The sequence below is a fragment of the Nothoprocta perdicaria genome, unplaced genomic scaffold (assembly GCF_003342845.1).
Source record: "Nothoprocta perdicaria isolate Ctin4 unplaced genomic scaffold, notPer1 scaffold_27, whole genome shotgun sequence".
Lineage (NCBI taxonomy): Eukaryota > Metazoa > Chordata > Aves > Tinamiformes > Tinamidae > Nothoprocta > Nothoprocta perdicaria.
This window is the reverse complement of record NW_020455499.1, coordinates 1,025,381-1,045,425: the sequence shown is the minus strand read 5'-3', so window position 1 is coordinate 1,045,425 and position 20,045 is coordinate 1,025,381. Positions and strand designations below refer to the sequence as shown.

Below are 20,045 nucleotides of genomic sequence, written 5' to 3'. Positions count from 1 at the left end.
GGGGTGCAACCACTTGGCCTAAATAGCTAAGGAATGATTGACCCTCAAAAAGAAGGATTTCAGAGGAGCTGTAACTAGCCATTTCAGATATTTACCCACTAGATTGCTGCTAAGATGTGTTTTTAATGAAAAGATGTACAAAACAATATTTAGATTATTCTTTGAACCTTTTAAAGATGGGATTGTTTTTGTTTTGCACAGGCATGAAGTTAGGCCGAGCATCAAAGCTTGCTGTGAGCTGCTCTTAGACCTTTGCACCCATGAAGACACCAGTGCAGGATCAGGTCTGCGCTTGTGTGTGTGTGTGTACACCCCAGAAACACACATGTGCTGATAGAAAACAGATTTCAAAGGTAAGTGTGAAATTGCTTTAAAACTCTGGACGTATTTGGAAGTTTGTGAGTGGTTGTCAGTGATGTCATGAGCGTATTTATTATAGCTCATAAATAGATGGGCCTGACTGTTTTCCTTATTTTAATGTATAAATTGCAGTTTATAATGGCAATAAAACACTCCAGGCTGTGCATTTCAGGGTGATTATTGCATTTCTCAGGTGGTTAAAGTTACTCTAACTGCCTTTCAGCTCAGATTTCAACAGTATTTGCCCAGTATATTTGTATTTTTACTTGTATTTTTATGTAGAAACCTCAAATTAAAGTGTTTTATTGCTTTTTAATTAAAACGTTGAAGTGTGAAGAGGGAATGGTCACAAACAGATAAAAAGTCATGATACTGGGAGTTTAGCTGTAAGAAGGGTTATATTAGGAGGTAGGTAAGAAGATGTAAAGTCACTGTATTTGGGTATTTCACAGGTATCTGTGGCCAGTTCCAACATGAAGGTAGGTAAGCAGAAACATTCATGGCCCAAAAGGTGTTTGTGTCCACCTAATAAAATCTAGAACAGAGAAGTTATTGGCTAAATGGGTGTGAATGCTTAAGTAATTGCTTAAAACGAAGAGGGTCGTCCCTGCTGAGGCTGATACTTGCTGATAGTCCTGAAGCTTGTGATGCTCCAGCTCATGATGTTTCCAGGTCTTAAGACAAGAAAAGTCCAATCTATTGGCCTCTTAGGAGACACTAAGACACTGTGTCAAGACKCTGTCAACCTTAAGTCTGGCTGGTTGCTCAGGGCAGGCAGGGTCCCAATCCAGTGGCAGTAGTGGAGTTTTCATATGTTTTTGCTGGAATGGAGTCATTCTGGAAGAAATAATTTCCTCTTTGAGTTAACGAAGCCACGGCTTGTGCCACGTGTGGGATGGAAAGCCTGGCGAGGCAGAGTCCATGGGCCCTTCTCTCCCATACGGACCTGCAAATGGTACTGCCGTGTCTCAGGTTTTCAGCAATTTCTCAGTGTGCTCGAGCTCTTCTCACGTGGCCAGGTCACCGTGTGCTTCAATGGGTATCGTGTACTCCTTATGTGCAGCCATACATCCCCTTTAATTACCAGTATGGRGGGTCAAAGAGCAGCATGTGCAGGCCGGGCTACCTGGGACCATGTCTTGCAGGGCATGTGTACAGGACCTCATGTTCTAGCAGGGCTCTAGTTCGGGTCTTACAGGTACCATAAATGCAAATAAATATGTCTGTATGTATACACATATGCACATATATTTATGTATGTGTAAGTATATGTATAAGTAAAAGAAGAAAATAATGCATCTCTACACACAGCCTTGACAGCTAAGAATATTATACACTTCATATAGGAGAGATGAATTAAGGTGTGAGCCTTTCACTTAAAAAAAAAAAGAAAAAAAAAAGATTTAAGTGTTTGATTTTACATTAAAATAATCTTTTCAAAATATATTTTTTCCTCATTGTTTCCCCCATCTTTATTTCTCCTGTGCAAAATATGCTTCTAAGATACCTCCCCTTTCTTCTCATACAAGAATGGAAGAAATGCTTAATGGGAAGCAAAACACATTAGGAATATTAAGGAAAAATTACAGTATATATATACTCTATGAAATGAAATGCATCTTTTGTGAATAAATACCCCCAGAAATCTTGTATTTCCAGGCATCCACTCACATACCTTCATGTAACAACTTATACATTCGTAAAACATTCATTGAAAGCAGCTCTGCAGTTTTATAGAAAACAACATGCCAGGGATGCAAGAATCTTGCCAGTTCTGTGAAAAATGACACCAATTAAAGCTTAAATTGCTTGTTTTCTCATAAGGTACATATTTTCATAACTTTGAAATCAAATAATTGCTGCTTTTATATTAAATACAATAAAACAAAAAGGATGCTAGTTTAGAGGAACTGCTACAAGCATTTTAATATAATTTTCCCACCATTTAAAGTCACAAAATACAGAAAACAAGTCAAGTATGCAAAGTTCCAAGGAGATAGAGAAACTCCTTCAGATTATTACATCATTTGTCTTTTGTGTCAGGAAATGTGTATGTGATTTCATTGTTTGATTAAATGCCAAGAAAAGGCATATTGCTCTTATCTAACTGATTACAGATTTTATTCATCTGAAAAAGTATTTGTTCATACTTTGACATTAGAAGGCAATATTTTTTTTAATGGTCCAAACGAGCATTTTCAAAAAAATATAATCCGAACTTCCCAGGCTTGCTTTTTATTTTGTATTAACAATGCACTGTACTAAAATTTCCCATACTGGAACACAGTCCCTAGTGGTTTTCAAGCTATAAACTGAGTAAACAGTCYCTTTCTTATTGAGTGTCTGTGTGAATGCATGTTGTTTCTGGAATACATCATATTCATTTGCAGAAACCCTGCGTATGGATCTTTTAACACTTTTTTTTTCCCCCTTTTTTTTTTTTCCTGAGGTACCTTGAATAATAGCTTTTTAAGACGGTGTTGCAGTCACATAACTTGTTGGGAAAAGCACACCATGGCTCACAATCTGAATTAAACATGTGTCATTGTGGGTAAGTTTTGTTTAAAATACTTGTATCTGATAATTATTTAATATGCTAATGCTGTGCTGCTGTACTGCCTCTGAATAATGCTAGCATGTTTCTGACAAAGCTATGTTAAATAGAAAATAACAAGAGCAACTCAGTATATTTCCAAATTTATTGCTTTTTTGTTTAAAGTAGATATAAAGGTGGCACTTGTGGCATTTTTTGGACTCTCACCATCAGGTTGACAAAGTTAGGTTTGCATATTAAAGAATCCTTAGAAAAAATATATAAATAATCTGAGGACAAACATGAAGCTTCATCTGAGGACTTCAGGGTCAGTTACCATTACCCTGGCCTCCATTAACCCCCCCCCAGGAAGTCTTTCAGGATCCTTATTTTATTTTGCGTGGGTGTACCCAAACTATCAGTCTTCTAGTTTTCCACTGAAATAGAGACAGAATTTCCTTTAGAAGACATGAATGTCTTCTAGCAGGACATTTTAAAAAAAACTTTCACAGATCATAGAGAAATTTGCAGAGAGAGTGGTTATATTTCAAATTACTGAATTAGCAAAACTCTGCTCTTCCAAATTTCGGGAAAAGGTAGAAGATGACACGAAAGCTCAGTAAGCGTTTAATAGTAAGATGTTAAGACAGCTAAGTGCTCTCAGCCACCAGGGAACATAAACCGGTACGGTATAATGAGATCCCTAAAGTCTTGTGATCAATTCAAAGTAACGAGAACGTAATACCAATGGGTTAACTAATTATATGTATATATTTAAAAAGTCTCTCAGTAGTCTGAATCATGTCCAATACGAATACTGAAGATTACACGGTCTATTATTAACCCATTAGTATTACGCTTTCGATGCGCGTTGGCAATAAAGAATGCTAACTGGAACAAACTGTCTGAAATATGTGTCTTTTTAATAAAGTGGGTGATTTTTTTTTGTCTGGAGGAGGGCTGGGGGGGAAGGGGATATCTTATTTATGGTGTCATTTTAAACTCCACTTACAACATGTGAGATTTAAGAGGCAGGCCGGCAATGCAAGCAAGGGTGGCTCCTGCAAAGSGACAGAGATTAATGCCATGTGTACTGACGAGTCCCCACCACAATTTAGGATTCTGGTGGCGCCGCGACGCCCCTGCTTTTTATGGGCATTTGCCAAGAGAAAATGACTTAAACCAATTGTGAGCGCATTCCTCTTGTACTTTTACACCACCGCACTGATGTACGTAAATAGCATAATGAATATATGTATTTTTTAAAGCGATGGCTTGTTCCGGATTCACCTACTTCGCATAAAATGTCAAGCGCAGGAAGGAGGGGAGCAGGGCCTCTGCGTGTGCGTACGTGTTGCAACGGGAAAGGTTTTCACATGGGAATATACTTTTTTTTTTCCTCCCCCCCCTCTTCTTTCTCCATGACAACTGACCACAATTGAAGTAGATTCTTCTCAACATACTGTGAGAATTTTCTTCAGCTGCAGAGTGTCTTTGTCCCTAAATTGAAAGCTGTTCCAKTTTGCTGTATAAAACACGAATGTGAAGATTAGGTTACTGGCTACCTTGGCCCGGTAAAACTGGCACAGGGAGAGCTTGGAAGGCCCTCAAAATCCTAACAAGTTTCAGGGCTTAGGAGCCCTAAAAGTGTTCGTGATGTGTGATAGATCCCACGGAGCTGGTGACTCCCTTGGGGGCTTCGAAATAAGGGATCTTGTTTGAGGTCTCGTGGGAGRAGGGCAGAGCGCGAGGGTGAAGGGCTGGAGGCCTCCTCTTCCTCATGTTCTGCTGTGCTGCGGAAGATTGGTAGTTCTGTTAAAGTTAGTAGTTTGCTACTGTGATTATGAGGATTCTGGTAATCGAGCCTGGAGATTTTGAGTGACGGTATCAGCATGTTTAAATGCCAAGTTTGGCTGGGATAGGTAGAGATAAATCKCAAGCTGTAGCTGAAAAGAATAAGATTCCTGCAGATAGATCCTTGTAGCAGGCCAGGCAGAATTAACCTCCTTCAGTCCCTCGTCAAGGATGGTTTCTGCTCTGTGACTCACAGCATGCAGCATCTCATAAATAGTCCTTACTGAGAAATGGAGTTAGTTTTTGTTGCTGGCTATGTCAAAGAGCAAGAGGGTAAGTGCTGTGCTGCAGTTACTGCAACACTCCCTACCTTTTTAGGTAGTTTACATGATTTTTTACAAAGCAGCTGATACTATTGCACAACTGTTTTTACAGTCATGACTATTTTTATGACTATTCATAGGAAGAGGTGTTTAGCAACCAGGCCTCTCTTCTCCACACAAGAAGGGCCATAGTCTGTATTTTTGCATGTTCTTTAGCATAATATTTTGGTTTGGAAATTAGAGATTGAGTTAAAATTATTGCCTACAGCCTTTGAAGAGCAATTTCCTCCTGATATGTGGTTATGGTAAATGTTCATATAGAAGTCCCATGTCATGATAATATAGGTTTCATTACTATATGTGTTTCCTGCGGTTGATATATCCAGTTTTATCAATGTTGGTTGTTGCACTGGTGCAAATACATGGGGTGGTCTTGGCAAGACAGTTTCCTCTGGAAGTGGGAGAAATCTTCTGGCAAAAGTGAAGAAGGAAGCCTAGAAGATGAGATAGTTTGGCAGTCTGGAGAAAAGGACTTCTGGCAACTGAGAGGGAATTATTGGCAATGGAAATGAAGAGGGGCTAGCTCTGTGGAAGGAGAAAGGGCTTTCGGAAAAGAGACGGGATAGCCAAGTACAGGACAGAAAGGTCAGCAGGACGATTGGCAGGAGAGCAAGAGCGTTTGCCTCCAGAGAAAAGCAGAGAGGGATAATTTCTTAAAATAGAATGTCCAAAGAGTATCATCAAAGGATTCAGCTGTGGGAAACCTGTCCAGCTAAAGAGGCAGCAAGTCTGAGATGTTTATTATTTCTAATTTTTTGGAATGCTGCAAGATGTAAACCAGTCAATTTCATTAAAAAAACATGTTTGGTCTCAGACTAACAAATTTGCCTTTCAATTTATTTATTTTATTTTTGATTTTTTTTCATAGAAGTTTTAATGCTGTTACAAAGCTCCCAAACTAGAATCCCCACAGTATCTCAGGGTGTTACCACGTCTGGATCATAAACTGCTCACTGTTACTTGAGAGGAGCTGAAAATGGGGATAGTGGGCTACTTTGAAGTCATTAACAAGTAACATATGAGTTTGAGTGTTATAATAAGGAAAAATTATAGTTTGAATTATGAAATATTAAGTGTATTTTATCCTATTCTGCCTGGTGTCACTGGGTGAAATTTTCAGGCTTACTCATATGTAAATGCTCAAGTTCTTATGATCACCTATTTTGTGCCTATTTCATGTCAGTTTGCAGAGTCAGGTGCTGCTGTTAAAATGTTTGCTCCAAAAGATAATGCCTTTTGGTACTTTTTTATGGATGTATGGCATAACACAGTGTGCATCCACTACTGTTGTTGAAGAAAGATCGACTTCTGACAAAATTACTCTGCTAGCAGGATTAATTGCTGTTTTCTTAATTCCTGCAGTTATAAAATTTGCATATGTTAATTTTGCAGGATGCTACCTGCAGACTCCAACAGGGATAGATGCTTGCAAAGACAAGACATGCAAAGCTGCTCGCTTAAAGGATGTATTTATTTAGTGCTTGTATAAATAACTCAAATCCAGATTTCTGAGGTCCAGGATCCCTTTCCCAAAAGAAAGTTAGTCTTGATGTAGGAATTCCAGGTAATTAGTATATCACCACTTCTGTTTGTGGCTGTGCAGCTTTACAGGACGTGGTACGATATTAAGTGATAGTCTGTTTGCTCTTTGCTTGGGAAGATCAATAATGTCAGAGARAATTGTAGGAAAAGTTACTCTTTTAGGCGGCTCCTCTCTAGCTGTTATACTCAAGGAGACTTTCAGTTTATGGCTGTCGGTGGGCACAGAGGACCTGTGATAAAAACACAAGGTGTTTATAGGAGCTATTCGCGTTGTTTCCGTGATGCTCGGTGCCACGGACCGTCCACCTTGCGCTCTTGCTTCAAAATGCGACCKTGAAAATCAATAGCAATTTCACAAAAGGTTTGACACCCGTCATATTCTCTTCTGTAGCCCCATAGGTATCGGTAGTGCAATTTTGAAGTGCTCTATATCCATAAGAAAGTGTGTTATCCATTTAATAAGACATTCATTTAAGCCTGGACCACATGTAAGGGAAGTGTGGCATTCCCTCGGTGAGGAAAATGAAGAGAAATTCAAAACTTTCTTGCAAAGAAACAAAACAAAAAAAAAAAGTAAGGACGTGTTATATTAAAAAGTTAAAAGCTCTTAAAATAGGCAGCCTGGTACTCAACAGAGATGGGGCATTGAGCCTGGCTTTGTCAGGAACATAATTTTAATGCAACAAGACAAATGTAACCAGGCATGACACAWCGGCGTGCTGATACGTGAACCGGTGCATCCGAAACAAAGGCAATTTGCTCGGAATCGTATGGATTCCCCCCACCCCGGACAAATTTCACTTTACAAGATTTCATGATTAACAAGCTTTCTGAAATATTTACAACTTTCTGAAGAGTGAGGTTTAAAAAAATGCTAAGGAGAACACACACATTGCCTTTGAAATGTAGCCACAGGAAGGTCATATATTTAGGTGTTACATATTAAACCATTGATTTTTTTAAAAATATGCAACCTCTGTTCATAATAAATACAATGCAAGTCATAACCATTATTATAAAAATATGCCAGTGCTCCAAAGTAAAGGGTCATTAACATTGCTAAACTCTAGAATTTGATCATTAGTGGAGGGAACTATATTTTGTTTTTAACAAGGCAGTGATTTATTTGGAAACTTATTAGAAAGTGAGATATGGCTCATTTCTGATCTCTGACGTGCTTAAAAGATGTTGCAAATTCAGGGATCGATCCTGTAGATCGCTGGGATGATAGGAAGAAACGTCGATGAAGTGTTTGTTAAGGAAAGGTGCAGAGCGCGAGGCAGGAAATGGAGAGAGTAAAAATAGTAAAGAAAGGGTAAAGTCCAGTCTTTTGGGATTTTATATTAGTTGGGAAGGCCAAACTGGGCTTTGGCATGGCCTTGCCTTTAGGCAGGACAGTGGTGCACGTGCCACGATTGGAATAGCTGCTGCAAATGGGAATTCCCAGGGGAAAATACGGCCGGCCTTCCTCAACGTCCCTCCGTGCCTACAAATTTGGGGGCAATGTGATGAAAATGCGTTTCTGCTTGTGACCCAAGGGCATTTTGTCACGAGGCTGGATGGGCAGAAGTTTCCTTTGCTGGAATGAGCCTGTTGCACATGCAGGGCTTGTTAACGTGGCTGAGTTGGTCCCTAGACCAAATTTTTGTTGTTGTTTTATTTTGCTTTTCAGGTGGCTCGTGTTTCTGATTGCTTCAACGTGCACTTCACGTGTCAAAGAACACACTAAAGCTTTTTTTATTTATAATCGAACCTGCCTATATGTCACTTTATATGATTTTCTTTTTATTAGCTGCGTTTTAGAGCTGTTTAAAGCAAAAGTGATAGCAGCCAGGTGTGTGATGGGCTGCACGACACAGCTCTCCAACACTGCTCCGTGGATCCTTCCCACATTCCCAGGCTCTGCTGTGTGCACAGAAGCAGCCGGAGCATCTCCTGGTGCCGGGGATGCAACGTGCTCCTAGGCAGACACCAGGAGCCCAATTTTGAGACCATAAGCTGCATTTCACTCCTCGAAAGTGAGAGATTGATGCAGAAAAAAAAATGCATCGCTCTCCACAGACTTCACTTATCAGGGGGACGTGATTTTTGCTTGTATTTTTCAGTTCCTGTGAGATTAAAAAAAAGGCAAAGAGCTACTTCACCTGTTTTATGGCTTACTCGGCTCGAGCCTTTCCAAGGCTGTTCAAGCAGCATCTGGAGGGAATACCGGCTTGTCTGTTCAACAATCAACAATAAATAAATATATTTATGGGGACGACGAGAAGCACAAACTACATCCCATCAGCWGTTGCTGCCTGTACCTAGGCAAGCCCGCAACTGCCTGGAGGTTTCAAAATGCCTAAAAATCTTTTCCTATGTCTGTTTTGGTTTGGGTTTTTTGCTTTCTATATTTGTTTTGTTTTGTGTTGCTTTCKCAACAGTCCGGCACGGTGCATCAAACTTATAACCTGAATTTAAAACAAAACCTGAAAAATTATGGAAAAAAAAAAAAAAGCTGCATGTGTTTTGCCTCTGCGAGCCTCTGATCGTGGCATCGTGGGAAGCGGGAGCCGSGATGCCCCGCGAGCTGGGCCCTGTTTGTGCTGGGGATTGAGTCATTTGTGGTCGGCGAGCAGCGCGGCGGGRCAGGAGTCGCAACCAGGGCCGCCCTCGGCTCGGCCGATGGGATCTGCGATTCCTGCCCTTTGCACCGGGATCGTTCCCTGCACGGGGGTTAAATCGGAGCAGAGCAAACCTGGCGTTTTGGGTCCAGTGTGCCGGGCTAGGGCAGCGCTACGGAGAACTTCAGAGCGAGCAAAGAGGGCTCTGCACAAGTTGATCAAAAGCATCACTTTTTGGGTGTAGCAAAGCCCCAGCCTGCCAAGGCCGGGCTGTAGGAAGGAGCTGTGAAAAGCGGCTCCCACTCGGTGTTTCTGCAGGTCCTAAAGGCAGCGACAAGAACAGGGAGATAGGGAAGCCGGGGGGGAAATGCTTCAAGTGCTGCAATGAGCAGGCTGCGTAAACGTCTCAAACATCTGTCTGCGTTTGGAAATATCCCGAGTGGTGCTCTGAACGTATTAAGACTTTTTCCAAAGGTGATTTTATTGTCAACTACTATTACAGCAGATTTATTTTTATTTTATTTTTTTTTCTAGGAGGCACATGGTTAACATCTTTCCATGCTTCTAAATATAACCTCGCTTCCCAGTAGTATTATCCAGGTCTCATTCTTTTCTCTCTTTTCCCCTTTTTTTTCTGCTCCCTTCCTTTCTCTCCCTCACTCCCAGCCTGGGTGTTTGATGAGGCTCTGAGCTGCAGCCGAGTCCTGCAGGGATGGATTCGTTTTGTGATCTGCGCTGAGTTATACCAAAACTTTCTGTAAAGTTTTACTTTCGTGGAGCGCTATAGAGTGACTCTTTATGCGTCCAAGAAATGGAAACATTTTGTCTTGTATAAAGAGAAAAAAAAAAAAAGAAATATTTTTATACTGTGCTCCATTCACAGACCACATCAGAGGTATTCTAAGAATAGAATAGATCAAATATATTTTATGGAAATATAATGAGAAAAGGATGTGTTCCCAAAACTCACTCTGAACAAAGGAATGCAACATAGTCAGGAATACTTTAATGCGCCTAACAATTTTCTCATGTGAAAGGCTGAAGGAACAGGCTTGGTTTGAAGAAATCTTCCAATTCTCCCCAGGCACCCCGAACTTGAAATCAGAACTAGGAAAGCTATATATTACAAAAAAGAAAATGTATGGAAAAAGTGACTTGAGGGCATTAACCATAAAAGACATTTTGAAAAGAAAAATAACATCAATATGAAACATTTTGTCATGTTTCATTTCATTGATCATATATTTATTTTATGTGCTCTGGAGCGCTGAAGCTTAGATGTAACTACATTTCAGGAGCCTCATATTAGACCTGTCATTTTCTTTGTGATGAAAACTAAATAGTGAGGAAAAAATAAAGTAGATTGCAATTATTAGATTTGGGTTGGATTCCATCAGATTGTGCCTAGAAACTTAGAAAACTGAACTCAGAAAATGAGACATAACATTAACAGCTATTAAAGACAGTGCTTGTGTGACAGATAGAGAAGTAGGAGGTACACCTACAATGCAAAATAATGCATCTTTTTTTTCACTGTAATGCAATATGTTCACCTTAAATAGGCTTGTAATTAAAACTGCCAGTGCTGATTAGATCAGCCATGTAGGAAAGATGCATTTGTATTAGTTCTAATTAAATCCGTTTTAAGCAAGTCAAAGTCACAGATTGTTTTTAAGTCCCCAATACAATAGCTTGTATTTATAGCTGTCTGCAGCTTGTAGCTCCCAGACAGGACATATCTCTATTTAAAAGGATGAGCCTTTCTGTAGCAGGTCTCTAATTCCAGTTTACTCAYATCTTCTGTCTTAGGTCTGGAGTTTTTCCTAGGGAAACCCTGAGAGAAATTGAGAAGAGATGGTGACAACAATAAGATGTATGGGAGCAGGCCACCCTTAGCATTGCCAGAAAAAAAGATATGTATATAAATATATATATATGTTTTTAGCATCAGTAAAGAAAATGAGAGGGTTTATCATAATTTAAGGTCTTTCATTATTKGTCTTAACCTGCTTTCTAGTAAGTGGCTGGCTTAAAATTTAGCAGACCTGTGAGCTGCAACTCTCCTTGAATTAAGCAGGAAGAGGATTTGGCTCCTAAACGGGGTATTTTCATGTATATCAAGGAATGCAAACTCCAAATGCTAATACAACCTCAGCACAGCAGTAATTAATGCAATGACATTTTGTGCAGTTCAGGTCTCTGAACAGGCTCTCAGCAGCGTAATGCCAGGGGAATAACATYGGGATGTGGGAAAAGCTGCAATTCCCCATCCTGCTCCCCATGCACCTCTTGCAAAGGATGTTCCCATTGCAATAAACTTGTACCTAACGCCCAGCGACTGAGCAGTGCAGCTACCACGTCACTTTTAAATTTAAATGGCAGCATATGGAGGCAGAAGGGGAGAAAGATACTGGAAATTACACAGCTGGGATTTTTCTGATTTTCTGTCCGTGTTACCTGATTAAATTTAGTCGCTGTCCCGTGATTTCATGTCCAGTGCAGTATTGCTTCTATAGCTGAACTAATTATGGAAGAAGATAAGTGCAAAAGTGTCCATATTTAATTAACTATATTACATGCTATATCCAGGAAGAATATTTTTCCCCCCTAAAATTGTTTTAATTAACATGAAAGAAAAGCTTCTGCTGACTTTTTATTGTTGCAAGATAGAGGGGAAATTATTCYGTGCTAACGTTGCACTATATTTAGCTTCCATCTCTCTATCTACAGAAGAAAAATAGAAAATTAGTTTATGTTAGATTGCTCCTTTTTATCTTATAAGGGTTTCCTTCAAGTGCCATTATATAATGATATAATCTTTGGAATATTAGTTAACAGTTAGATGATAAATATTTAATTTTAGTTGTTTGCTGTTGTGTTTTCTCCTTTTTTTTTTTAGCTAAGAAAAAATCTACTACCTTCTACAAACCTGATATCTTGGACCAAATCCTTCTCAGAACAGGTTGCCTGCTGCCCTTTTCAMAATCAAGCTATCAGAAGATGCCCTTCAGCAGAAGTGTTAAAAGGACTTGGTGAGCTTAGCATGTTTCGTCTGCTTAATTTAATTTGGAAAAATTCAACCAGAAAATGAAGTTATTAACAGGTTGGTACATTCAGAGATAAGATGATGTCACAGGAAAGCAGTCAAGTGGGCTGCTTGTCAAAATATAAAATATGTATCTGTCAGAATCAAATGATAGATAAGCTACGGCTGGGTGTAGGATGCAGTGAAAATAGTATGCTAAAAATTGAAACTGAATCCCACCAGTCTGGAGCACATGCTTTTAGTAACTATTGTGGCGATTGGAGCTATAACAATCCTGGGGACATGAACTGCACGTTTTACGTGTAAGATGTGCAATTTCTTGCTGCTGGTACCCAAAAGCAACTGCCTCAACTGTAGACMTCAAACAGGCAAGGAGAGATCTTGAAAGCATGGATGTTTCTACAAATGACCATGCTCAAAATGCTGCTCAAAATTGGGATTAATGAATCTTTTCTTAGGTAACTTGGAGATGTTTAAGGCCTTAAAATGCGAAAATAGAGCCTTCCAACCAATGCTGTGAGTCTTTGTGCATTTCAGAGAGAGGTTCAGATCAAGGGAAAAATTATCCAGTATTTCCTGGAGGAGCTCATGTCATGAGCCCCTACCTGCTTTTTGCCTTGTTGGATAAAAATGCTGGCACTGGGAAGCTAAAGTTAATAAATGTGGGGATCCTCAATGCAATTTGGAGCCTTGCATGAGCAGGAGGGAATAGGCTGCTTACCAATGAATGTGGTCAAAGTCCCCAGTGCTATCATGGCCAAAATGAAAGAAATGGCATTTTAATAACCTTTGGCCAATGCCAGTGATGATGCCATCATCACTCACTGGGGATTTGATCCCACTTACATGTGACTGTGTTCACTGCAAGAGGCAAAGCAGCTTGTGAAATCTCTCGGTTCACTCAGGATCTTCCATGATGCAGGGTTTAATTGTGACTGGGAGCTCTCAAGGCTCACACACTTCAAGTAATGGCAGTGCTAAATGGAAATATTGAATTGTATTGCAAGGTCAGAAGGGACCAGTCTGACCCCTCCTGATCTGCGAGTCGTAGGACTTCATCCAGTAATGCTGTCATATGACTTCTAATTTATGCTTGAACCTATATAGTTTTTACAGTGTAAACTCCAGAAACATTCCTTTTCGTGGAAGAGCAAGTTTTAGTATTTTGTTCCAATGCCCAATTTTTTATCAGTATTTTAAATATTTCTCTTTTGAATTTCTTCCGATTTAACTTCTAACCTTTGGATTTTTTTTTAATGCTTTTTTATGTTTGAATGAAAGTTCTCTTAATATTCAAAAACCTTCTCTTTTATAAATGAAACAGATGGAGTTTAAATTTGTGAGGTGGGTTTTGAATAAATCATTTCCATGGTTCTTTGCTAAGTCAGTTCTAGGGATGTTGCTGTCCTTTTAAATGCATGAATGACAGAACTGGGCATTGCTTGTTCCTTTCCCATTATTATACATAGGGATGATAACAATTCTCTATTACATGCTATTCTTCATTTCATGCTCTCAAGGATCAGATTTACCCTTTTACCCTTTTTATTTTACCCTTTGGGAGTTTGTCCATTGGGACTATATGTGCTATGCTCGTTCTGTGTCACACTGATATTTTTTGATCAGCAAAAGTTCAAATGGTGATATGGAATTATCTATATTGCTACTATACATAACTTCAACATCACAGATATATATCGACTTTTCGAGATGTAATTTTTTGTTTTGTAAAGTTAAAATCAGAAAATAGATCACAAGTCTACCAGCATGAGAAACTCAGTTTAAATTTGTGTAATGACAATGCCTTTGTAATTGAAAGAAATAAGGAAATTTGGGAGACAACTAGTCTACATGCGGTGTACTTTTTTTTCCTAAATTGAACATGAAAACAAAAAACAAAAAACAATTTGATGACACATTTGGGCTGAAAAACTGTTTGCTGCACATGTTTTATATATGTGGGTTTATTACGCAGATCATGTGTTTTAATTAGGTAATTTATATTGTGTCATCCGAAGAAGATGTTCTGTTCAATTGGATACGCAATAAATATTTCAAGAAATCTTGTTAATCTTGTAGTTAYGGAGTAGATCAGTGCATTGGGTAGAAAATAACAACAACTATAAATATATCTCCACATGCTACAGCCTGCAGTTACCTACTAGATTACCTAACAGGTTATATTCCTTGGAAATTCAGTATTGCTATACTTAAGAAATATAGGTGAGGATGTGTTTTAAATTGAAGTTGGATTTTTATGTTTGTTTTTCCTGAAACTAAATATATTAGCCTTACCCACTGGAGTAATTTTATTGCAAAAATAAGAGTTCAGTGATGAAGAAAACTAACCAAAAGAGGAAATGCAAAGTGCAGACTGACGTTTTTTAATCTTGTGCAATCTGGCCCTTTTTAAGCTGTGATCTTGCAGAGGGGCAATATGTAAGCTTCAACTTGAGATATCCAGGCCTTTGTCAMTTCTTCCTCCAAACCTTGATATTTCCTATATGAATGTTTGGTTTCATCTCCCTAATCTGTTACTCTTTACTCAGAAACCAAATCTGGTTATCTCTGGTTCCATTAATTGAGATTTCTTCGTTTCTCTTCCCCTTTGTCATTAARCTGGATTTGAGCTCCACATATCCTTGCAATTGCTCTGAGATTCCACGTCTCCTCACAACTACTTTGAGAAAACGGAAAGCTAAATGGGTCCCGAGTTTAAAATATGACGTTCCCTAGTTGAAAGGCAAAAATCAATATTGTTATATTTGTATTCTGATGAAATTCATTATGTACAGTATAATTTGTGTCTCCATAACAATCTACTCTTTTTCAATTAGGGATTAAGCCAGCTACTACAAAGATCTGGAGGAAATATAGTAACATCTTTTTTCTTCTTCTCCTTCTCATTGAGAATACAGAGGGAATTTGAAGTGTGTGTCACTGGCAGTAAAATACAAGTTTACAGAGTTTGTCTTCTGTTTATTGTAAATCAACTACAGAACAGCAACGCATGGCATTAGGCCAGGAAACGGAGATTATGAAGTTAGGAAGCAGAAAGATGAACAGAGAAATCATGTTTATAAATCTTGATGAACATCCCCCGTGCTCTGCAGCAAGGACCTGATTGTGCTCTGTGGAAGGCGATGATGGGAAGGCTTTTGGTGGGATCTGCTCCATCACATTGCTCTATCACAGGAGAATTGTGCAAGGGTGGAAAAGGGAGGTTATTTATCACATGGGATCAGACATATTTCCTCTGAAGGTACCTTGCTTTGGGGACATGATAGCGTGGAAATGGTATCATGTTGATGCCTGGTTGAGGCCTTGCTGCTGTTCKCAGCTCTGAGTGGTATTTAATGTACAGCCTGGGAGAAATCTGTTGTAATTTGCTCTCCTCCTTTCTGTATTTATGAACCTACAATACTGTAAGTTTTTACTGTGGGTGGACAAGCAACATCTACTCATATCAGAGAAGATACAAGTACAGATAAATATAACTTTATGCATTCGTTTTTATATAACTYATGCAAATGTATGGGCAACTTAGTCACAGTCCTCAGACTGCTGGCACGTAGCTGATGTGGCCATTGCGGGTGGTTAATTTGGACACTTTGGCTGCTGGATTATCTTGTTATCCTTAAATAGGGCTTTACATCCCCCTATGTCTTTGCTGCGAGCGGGAGGATAGCACTTAATGCTCATTCTTGTATTAAACACTCATGAATAACTTGGTCCCTCCTGCTTAGATTATAGAGTTTAGTTATATGAATTTTAATAATTCTAATGAATGGTGGTGTGTTTATTATATTACTTTATACTTGTGTTCACTCTTTCACCGTGAGATCTCAAAGCGCTCAATTAAACCACACGTCTTTGTAAAACTGTATGAATTTTAGTCTATAGAGTTTATATATTGAGTATGTGTAGCACTGAGAATGAAGCATTTTTCCAAAGTTCATTTAAGAGCTTTGCATTGATTCTCTGCAGTATTTAAATACTGGGAAAATTAGGCACCAGAAAGCCTGACTCCTACTTCTACCCACTAAATTATGGATCTCTTTACTCCCAATTCTGAATTTCAAGTAACCTTTGAAAAATTTGTATTCAGGAGTCTTCAAATATGAATAGTGATAATTATATCAATATTATTAATATGCACTATTAAAAGAAATAAATCTACATTTTCAAAGCTTTGATGTACTTAAAAAACTGAACTTTTAAATGGAAGTATGTTTTTAAATGATGTATGTATTACAGAAATCTATTAAGACTCAGCCTCACAAAGACCTGCATATGGCTAGAGCAGTGAATCATGTCCTCCTTCAGTGGCTCCCTAGGAGCTTCATGGATGTCAGAGAAGAGACCTGTTTGTCATCGCACAGACTGTTCTTCAACTCATTTCTGCTGTGGCTCCCCCTCTGCCCCCCTCCCTCTGTTAATTCTGGTATTTTATTAATCCTTGTTTCCTGTATTGCTATAATTGCATGGTTTTTACTGTAATGCAGTTGTGACCTGTGAGGATTGCTGGCTGGGGAAGCTGCAAGCTGGATTCACACCAGCTCTTAGTGTGGGGTTCATCAGCAAGCCTTTAAAAACCAAAAATGCCAATTATTCTAGATAGCATTGTACATCTCATAAACCTTACAGAGGCATTCCCCTTCCCTCACACTGCTGTACAGCAAGGGGAGAGCTGGCTGGATTTCCCAGAGGACTGCGATAGTCCAGGCTTGTTAGATAGTTCCCAGCAAAAAACTGTGATTTTCATCCACCTTTCCATTATCTTCAGTGGATATATCAGCAGCTAGGGAAGTAATGAAAAGACAAACAGAATTGACTGTAATACTGAATAGTTTTCTCATTTTCATGCTGCTTTTGCTGTAAGGTTTCAAGGCTCAAGGAATGTGGGTGCTCAAGGATTGCACTCTGACCAGGTTGCTGAAGACAGCAAGTCACTAAGAGAGGAACAGAAATGTTTTAAGAGTAGTATCTATTTCCTTATCTCCTTATCTCTTTCCCGGAGAAAGGGGAGATAGACGAGATGAGAAGAGAAATGGAGTACTTGTAGGGGAGACCAGGGATGTTTTGGATTCTATCCTGTGCCTTTTCATCCTGGAGGATTTGGCTCTGATGTCCCTCTTTTCAGCAGACAGTTCACACGGGGCAGCAGTGCATGTGAATCCTTCCCATAGAAGCTTAGGGGAATCAGCAGTGCCAGGACACTGCCCGTATCGAGCTGTTTGGAAGCCCAGCGTGGTCAGGAAATGTTTGTGCTGCTTCAGAGCCGCAGTGTCCATGGCCACTTCCATTGCACCAACTGTTGTGTCTGCTGAAACCTGTGTTGGTGCCTCGCATTGAAGATGTGATAACAGCTTTTGAAGAACTAGTCAGCCACGGTGAGAGGTTTTTTGCTTCCCTGTGCTACAGGATAATGGGGGATCTGGAATTCTTCCATACTTTTAGTCTKTCATAATTTTAGTAAGTTGAAATGCTCAGAACAGGGTCATCTTTGAATAAACTGCACTTCCTGATGAAAATTTTAGGAAGTGCATTTTTGTGTTGCTTGTATACTTATTATAACTAGTGTTTAAAATGGAGTCTTTTTTAATCATGATGCACCAGTATTTCAATACTAAAAACTCCTTTTTTTTCCTCCTCAATGCCATACTTCTGTAGAATGCAGTTGTGTAGGACTACCTTTGACTGGCAATTATCTCCTTGTTCAGATTGGTTATTTTCCTTAAATGAGGTATTTCATTTCAGCATAAATAGTTCTTTCTTAAATAGTTATTTAGAGAAAAGCTGCAGAAGATAGCAACTTCACAGAGGGGAAAAAAAAACAACACACACACACACACAAGTTGGAAGGGCTGAGAATAAATTATTGCATGTCATTCTGTGGGAAAATCTTACAGTACGGATGCTGTGTTGTTCACAATGTGAGTGCCAGATCCACTCAGCTCTGCTTTGCACTTCTGTCACCCTTATCACTCATGAGACGATGCTCTTCTACTGTAAGTGCTACCCCCAGCGGCATGTATTCATTTACAGGACTTGCATACTTATGCTTAAGTCAGACACCCAAGAGGCACAGGATGAATTGACAGTATAGGCAGATGCTTTCAGCAAAGAAACTGGGATGTTAAAAGAGCTTTAGCATGGTTATTGTTTTGCCAGGCAAATCCATGTACTTGTCATCAAGGTGTTCAGGAGTATTTCAGCTGCCTTGTACAAGCTGAATACACGAACTGTAATCAAGACTTACATCATTTGGTGAGACAAGACCTGGAGGAATACAGCAAAGGGAAATGTGCATAATTAGAGCAGTTCAGTCACGACRGAAAGGGACTTTGATAGTGTTAGAAGTGGAGCTGAAACGTGCYGTCTCCACTGCCCTGTCATCAGGCATTAGACAATAAATGTCAATGGAACAGGGAGACCTCAAGATCATGCAAGAGAGAATAGCAGTCACCGTTCCAACCTGCACATGAAGAAAACTATCTGAGGTGACCATCTGCTGGGTCACGAGGTCTTCCCTCTGTTTATGGATAGACACCAAACTAGAGATTAAAAAAAAAAGAAAAAAAGAGACATTAAATGGAAGCGTAATTTGCAAAAGGCAGTTTGTTTGGACAGTTGGCCAAAGAATGCTGAGAAATAAGGACATGACCAACTTTTTCCCCCTCAAAATTCCCATAAAGGAGGAGCGGGACAGAAAGGAAGGAGTGAGAGCCACAATCATGGGGAACTCACCTTAGCCTGGCTATATGTGCTCGAGCTGACTCGCCAYGCATGGTGCTTGCAGAAGGAACTGTGTCTCACACCACTTTTGCCAAATTCTTTCCCAGAAATTTGACTAAGAAGAAGAAGAAAACAACTATCTTGTGTTCTCGAGTGATACCCATCCAGAGTTTGCAACATCTAGCCTTCTTTATTTATGTTTTTCACCAAATGTTTATAACTACTGCCATAGCGATAACCAACCTAAAAAAAGATAAAAGGTTTCAAAGCAATTTGACCTTCTCTAGACCTTGTGCAGGCCTGTGTCTATTCTTACATGTATATTATTGGCAAATGTTTTGAATTTTTGTCCTGAATTTGTAGAGGAAAATGTTCGAGATCTCAGGGATTCTCAAGCCCTGAAGAATGCTTTCCACCCTGCTGCAAGAATGTCACTGTGCAGTACTTAAGTTGTAGGTAGCAAGTGTGTAATTATCCTTGGACCTTAACCTGAATGAATTAATAACACTCCTACTCACTGCCTTTTTGTTTTTCTCTTTATTGTAAGGTATATGACAATTCTGGAGGTATTTGATTGTGTGACTTTGAAGATGAGCCATAGTGAGCACTGGAGGAAGGGACTTGGACACTGCTGTAGAGCTGATGTTCCTCTAGGATCTTAATGCTGACCAGCAGCACTGGTATTCATTTTTTGAATGAGAATGTGCCTAAAACCCTGCAGGACCCTGAAGTGAGAGCTTCTAAAAATGATTCAGAGGTTTAAAGAAGATATATAAAAGTCATGCTTGTATGTTTTTAATCAAGACTTCTGGCTCAGTGGTGCTGAATGCCGTGGAACGTGAGCAGTGCTATGAATACCAGGAATGCTAATGATGGGCTCCCATTTCTAAGTTGGGAACAGGAGTTTCACTGCGTGTGCATAACTTCCATCGGTAAGCATTCCTCCGGTCCTGCTGGACRAGGGGCGTGGATCTGTGTGAATAACCCCAGCCCTGGAAAAGGCTATTGAAAGACACTCAAATAATTGTTTCTTTGCCAATAACCAT

General features: G+C 39.5%; 1 long non-coding RNA gene across 1 annotated transcript; it reads left to right on the top strand.

Moving 5' to 3' along the window:
* Nucleotides 1–296: 296 nt before the first annotated feature.
* Nucleotides 297–12,746, top strand: LOC112948629. Its single transcript, XR_003249668.1, has 3 exons — nucleotides 297–353; nucleotides 2,810–2,911; nucleotides 12,115–12,746. It is a non-coding gene; the product is annotated as an uncharacterized LOC112948629 (long non-coding RNA).
* Nucleotides 12,747–20,045: the final 7,299 nt, after the last annotated feature.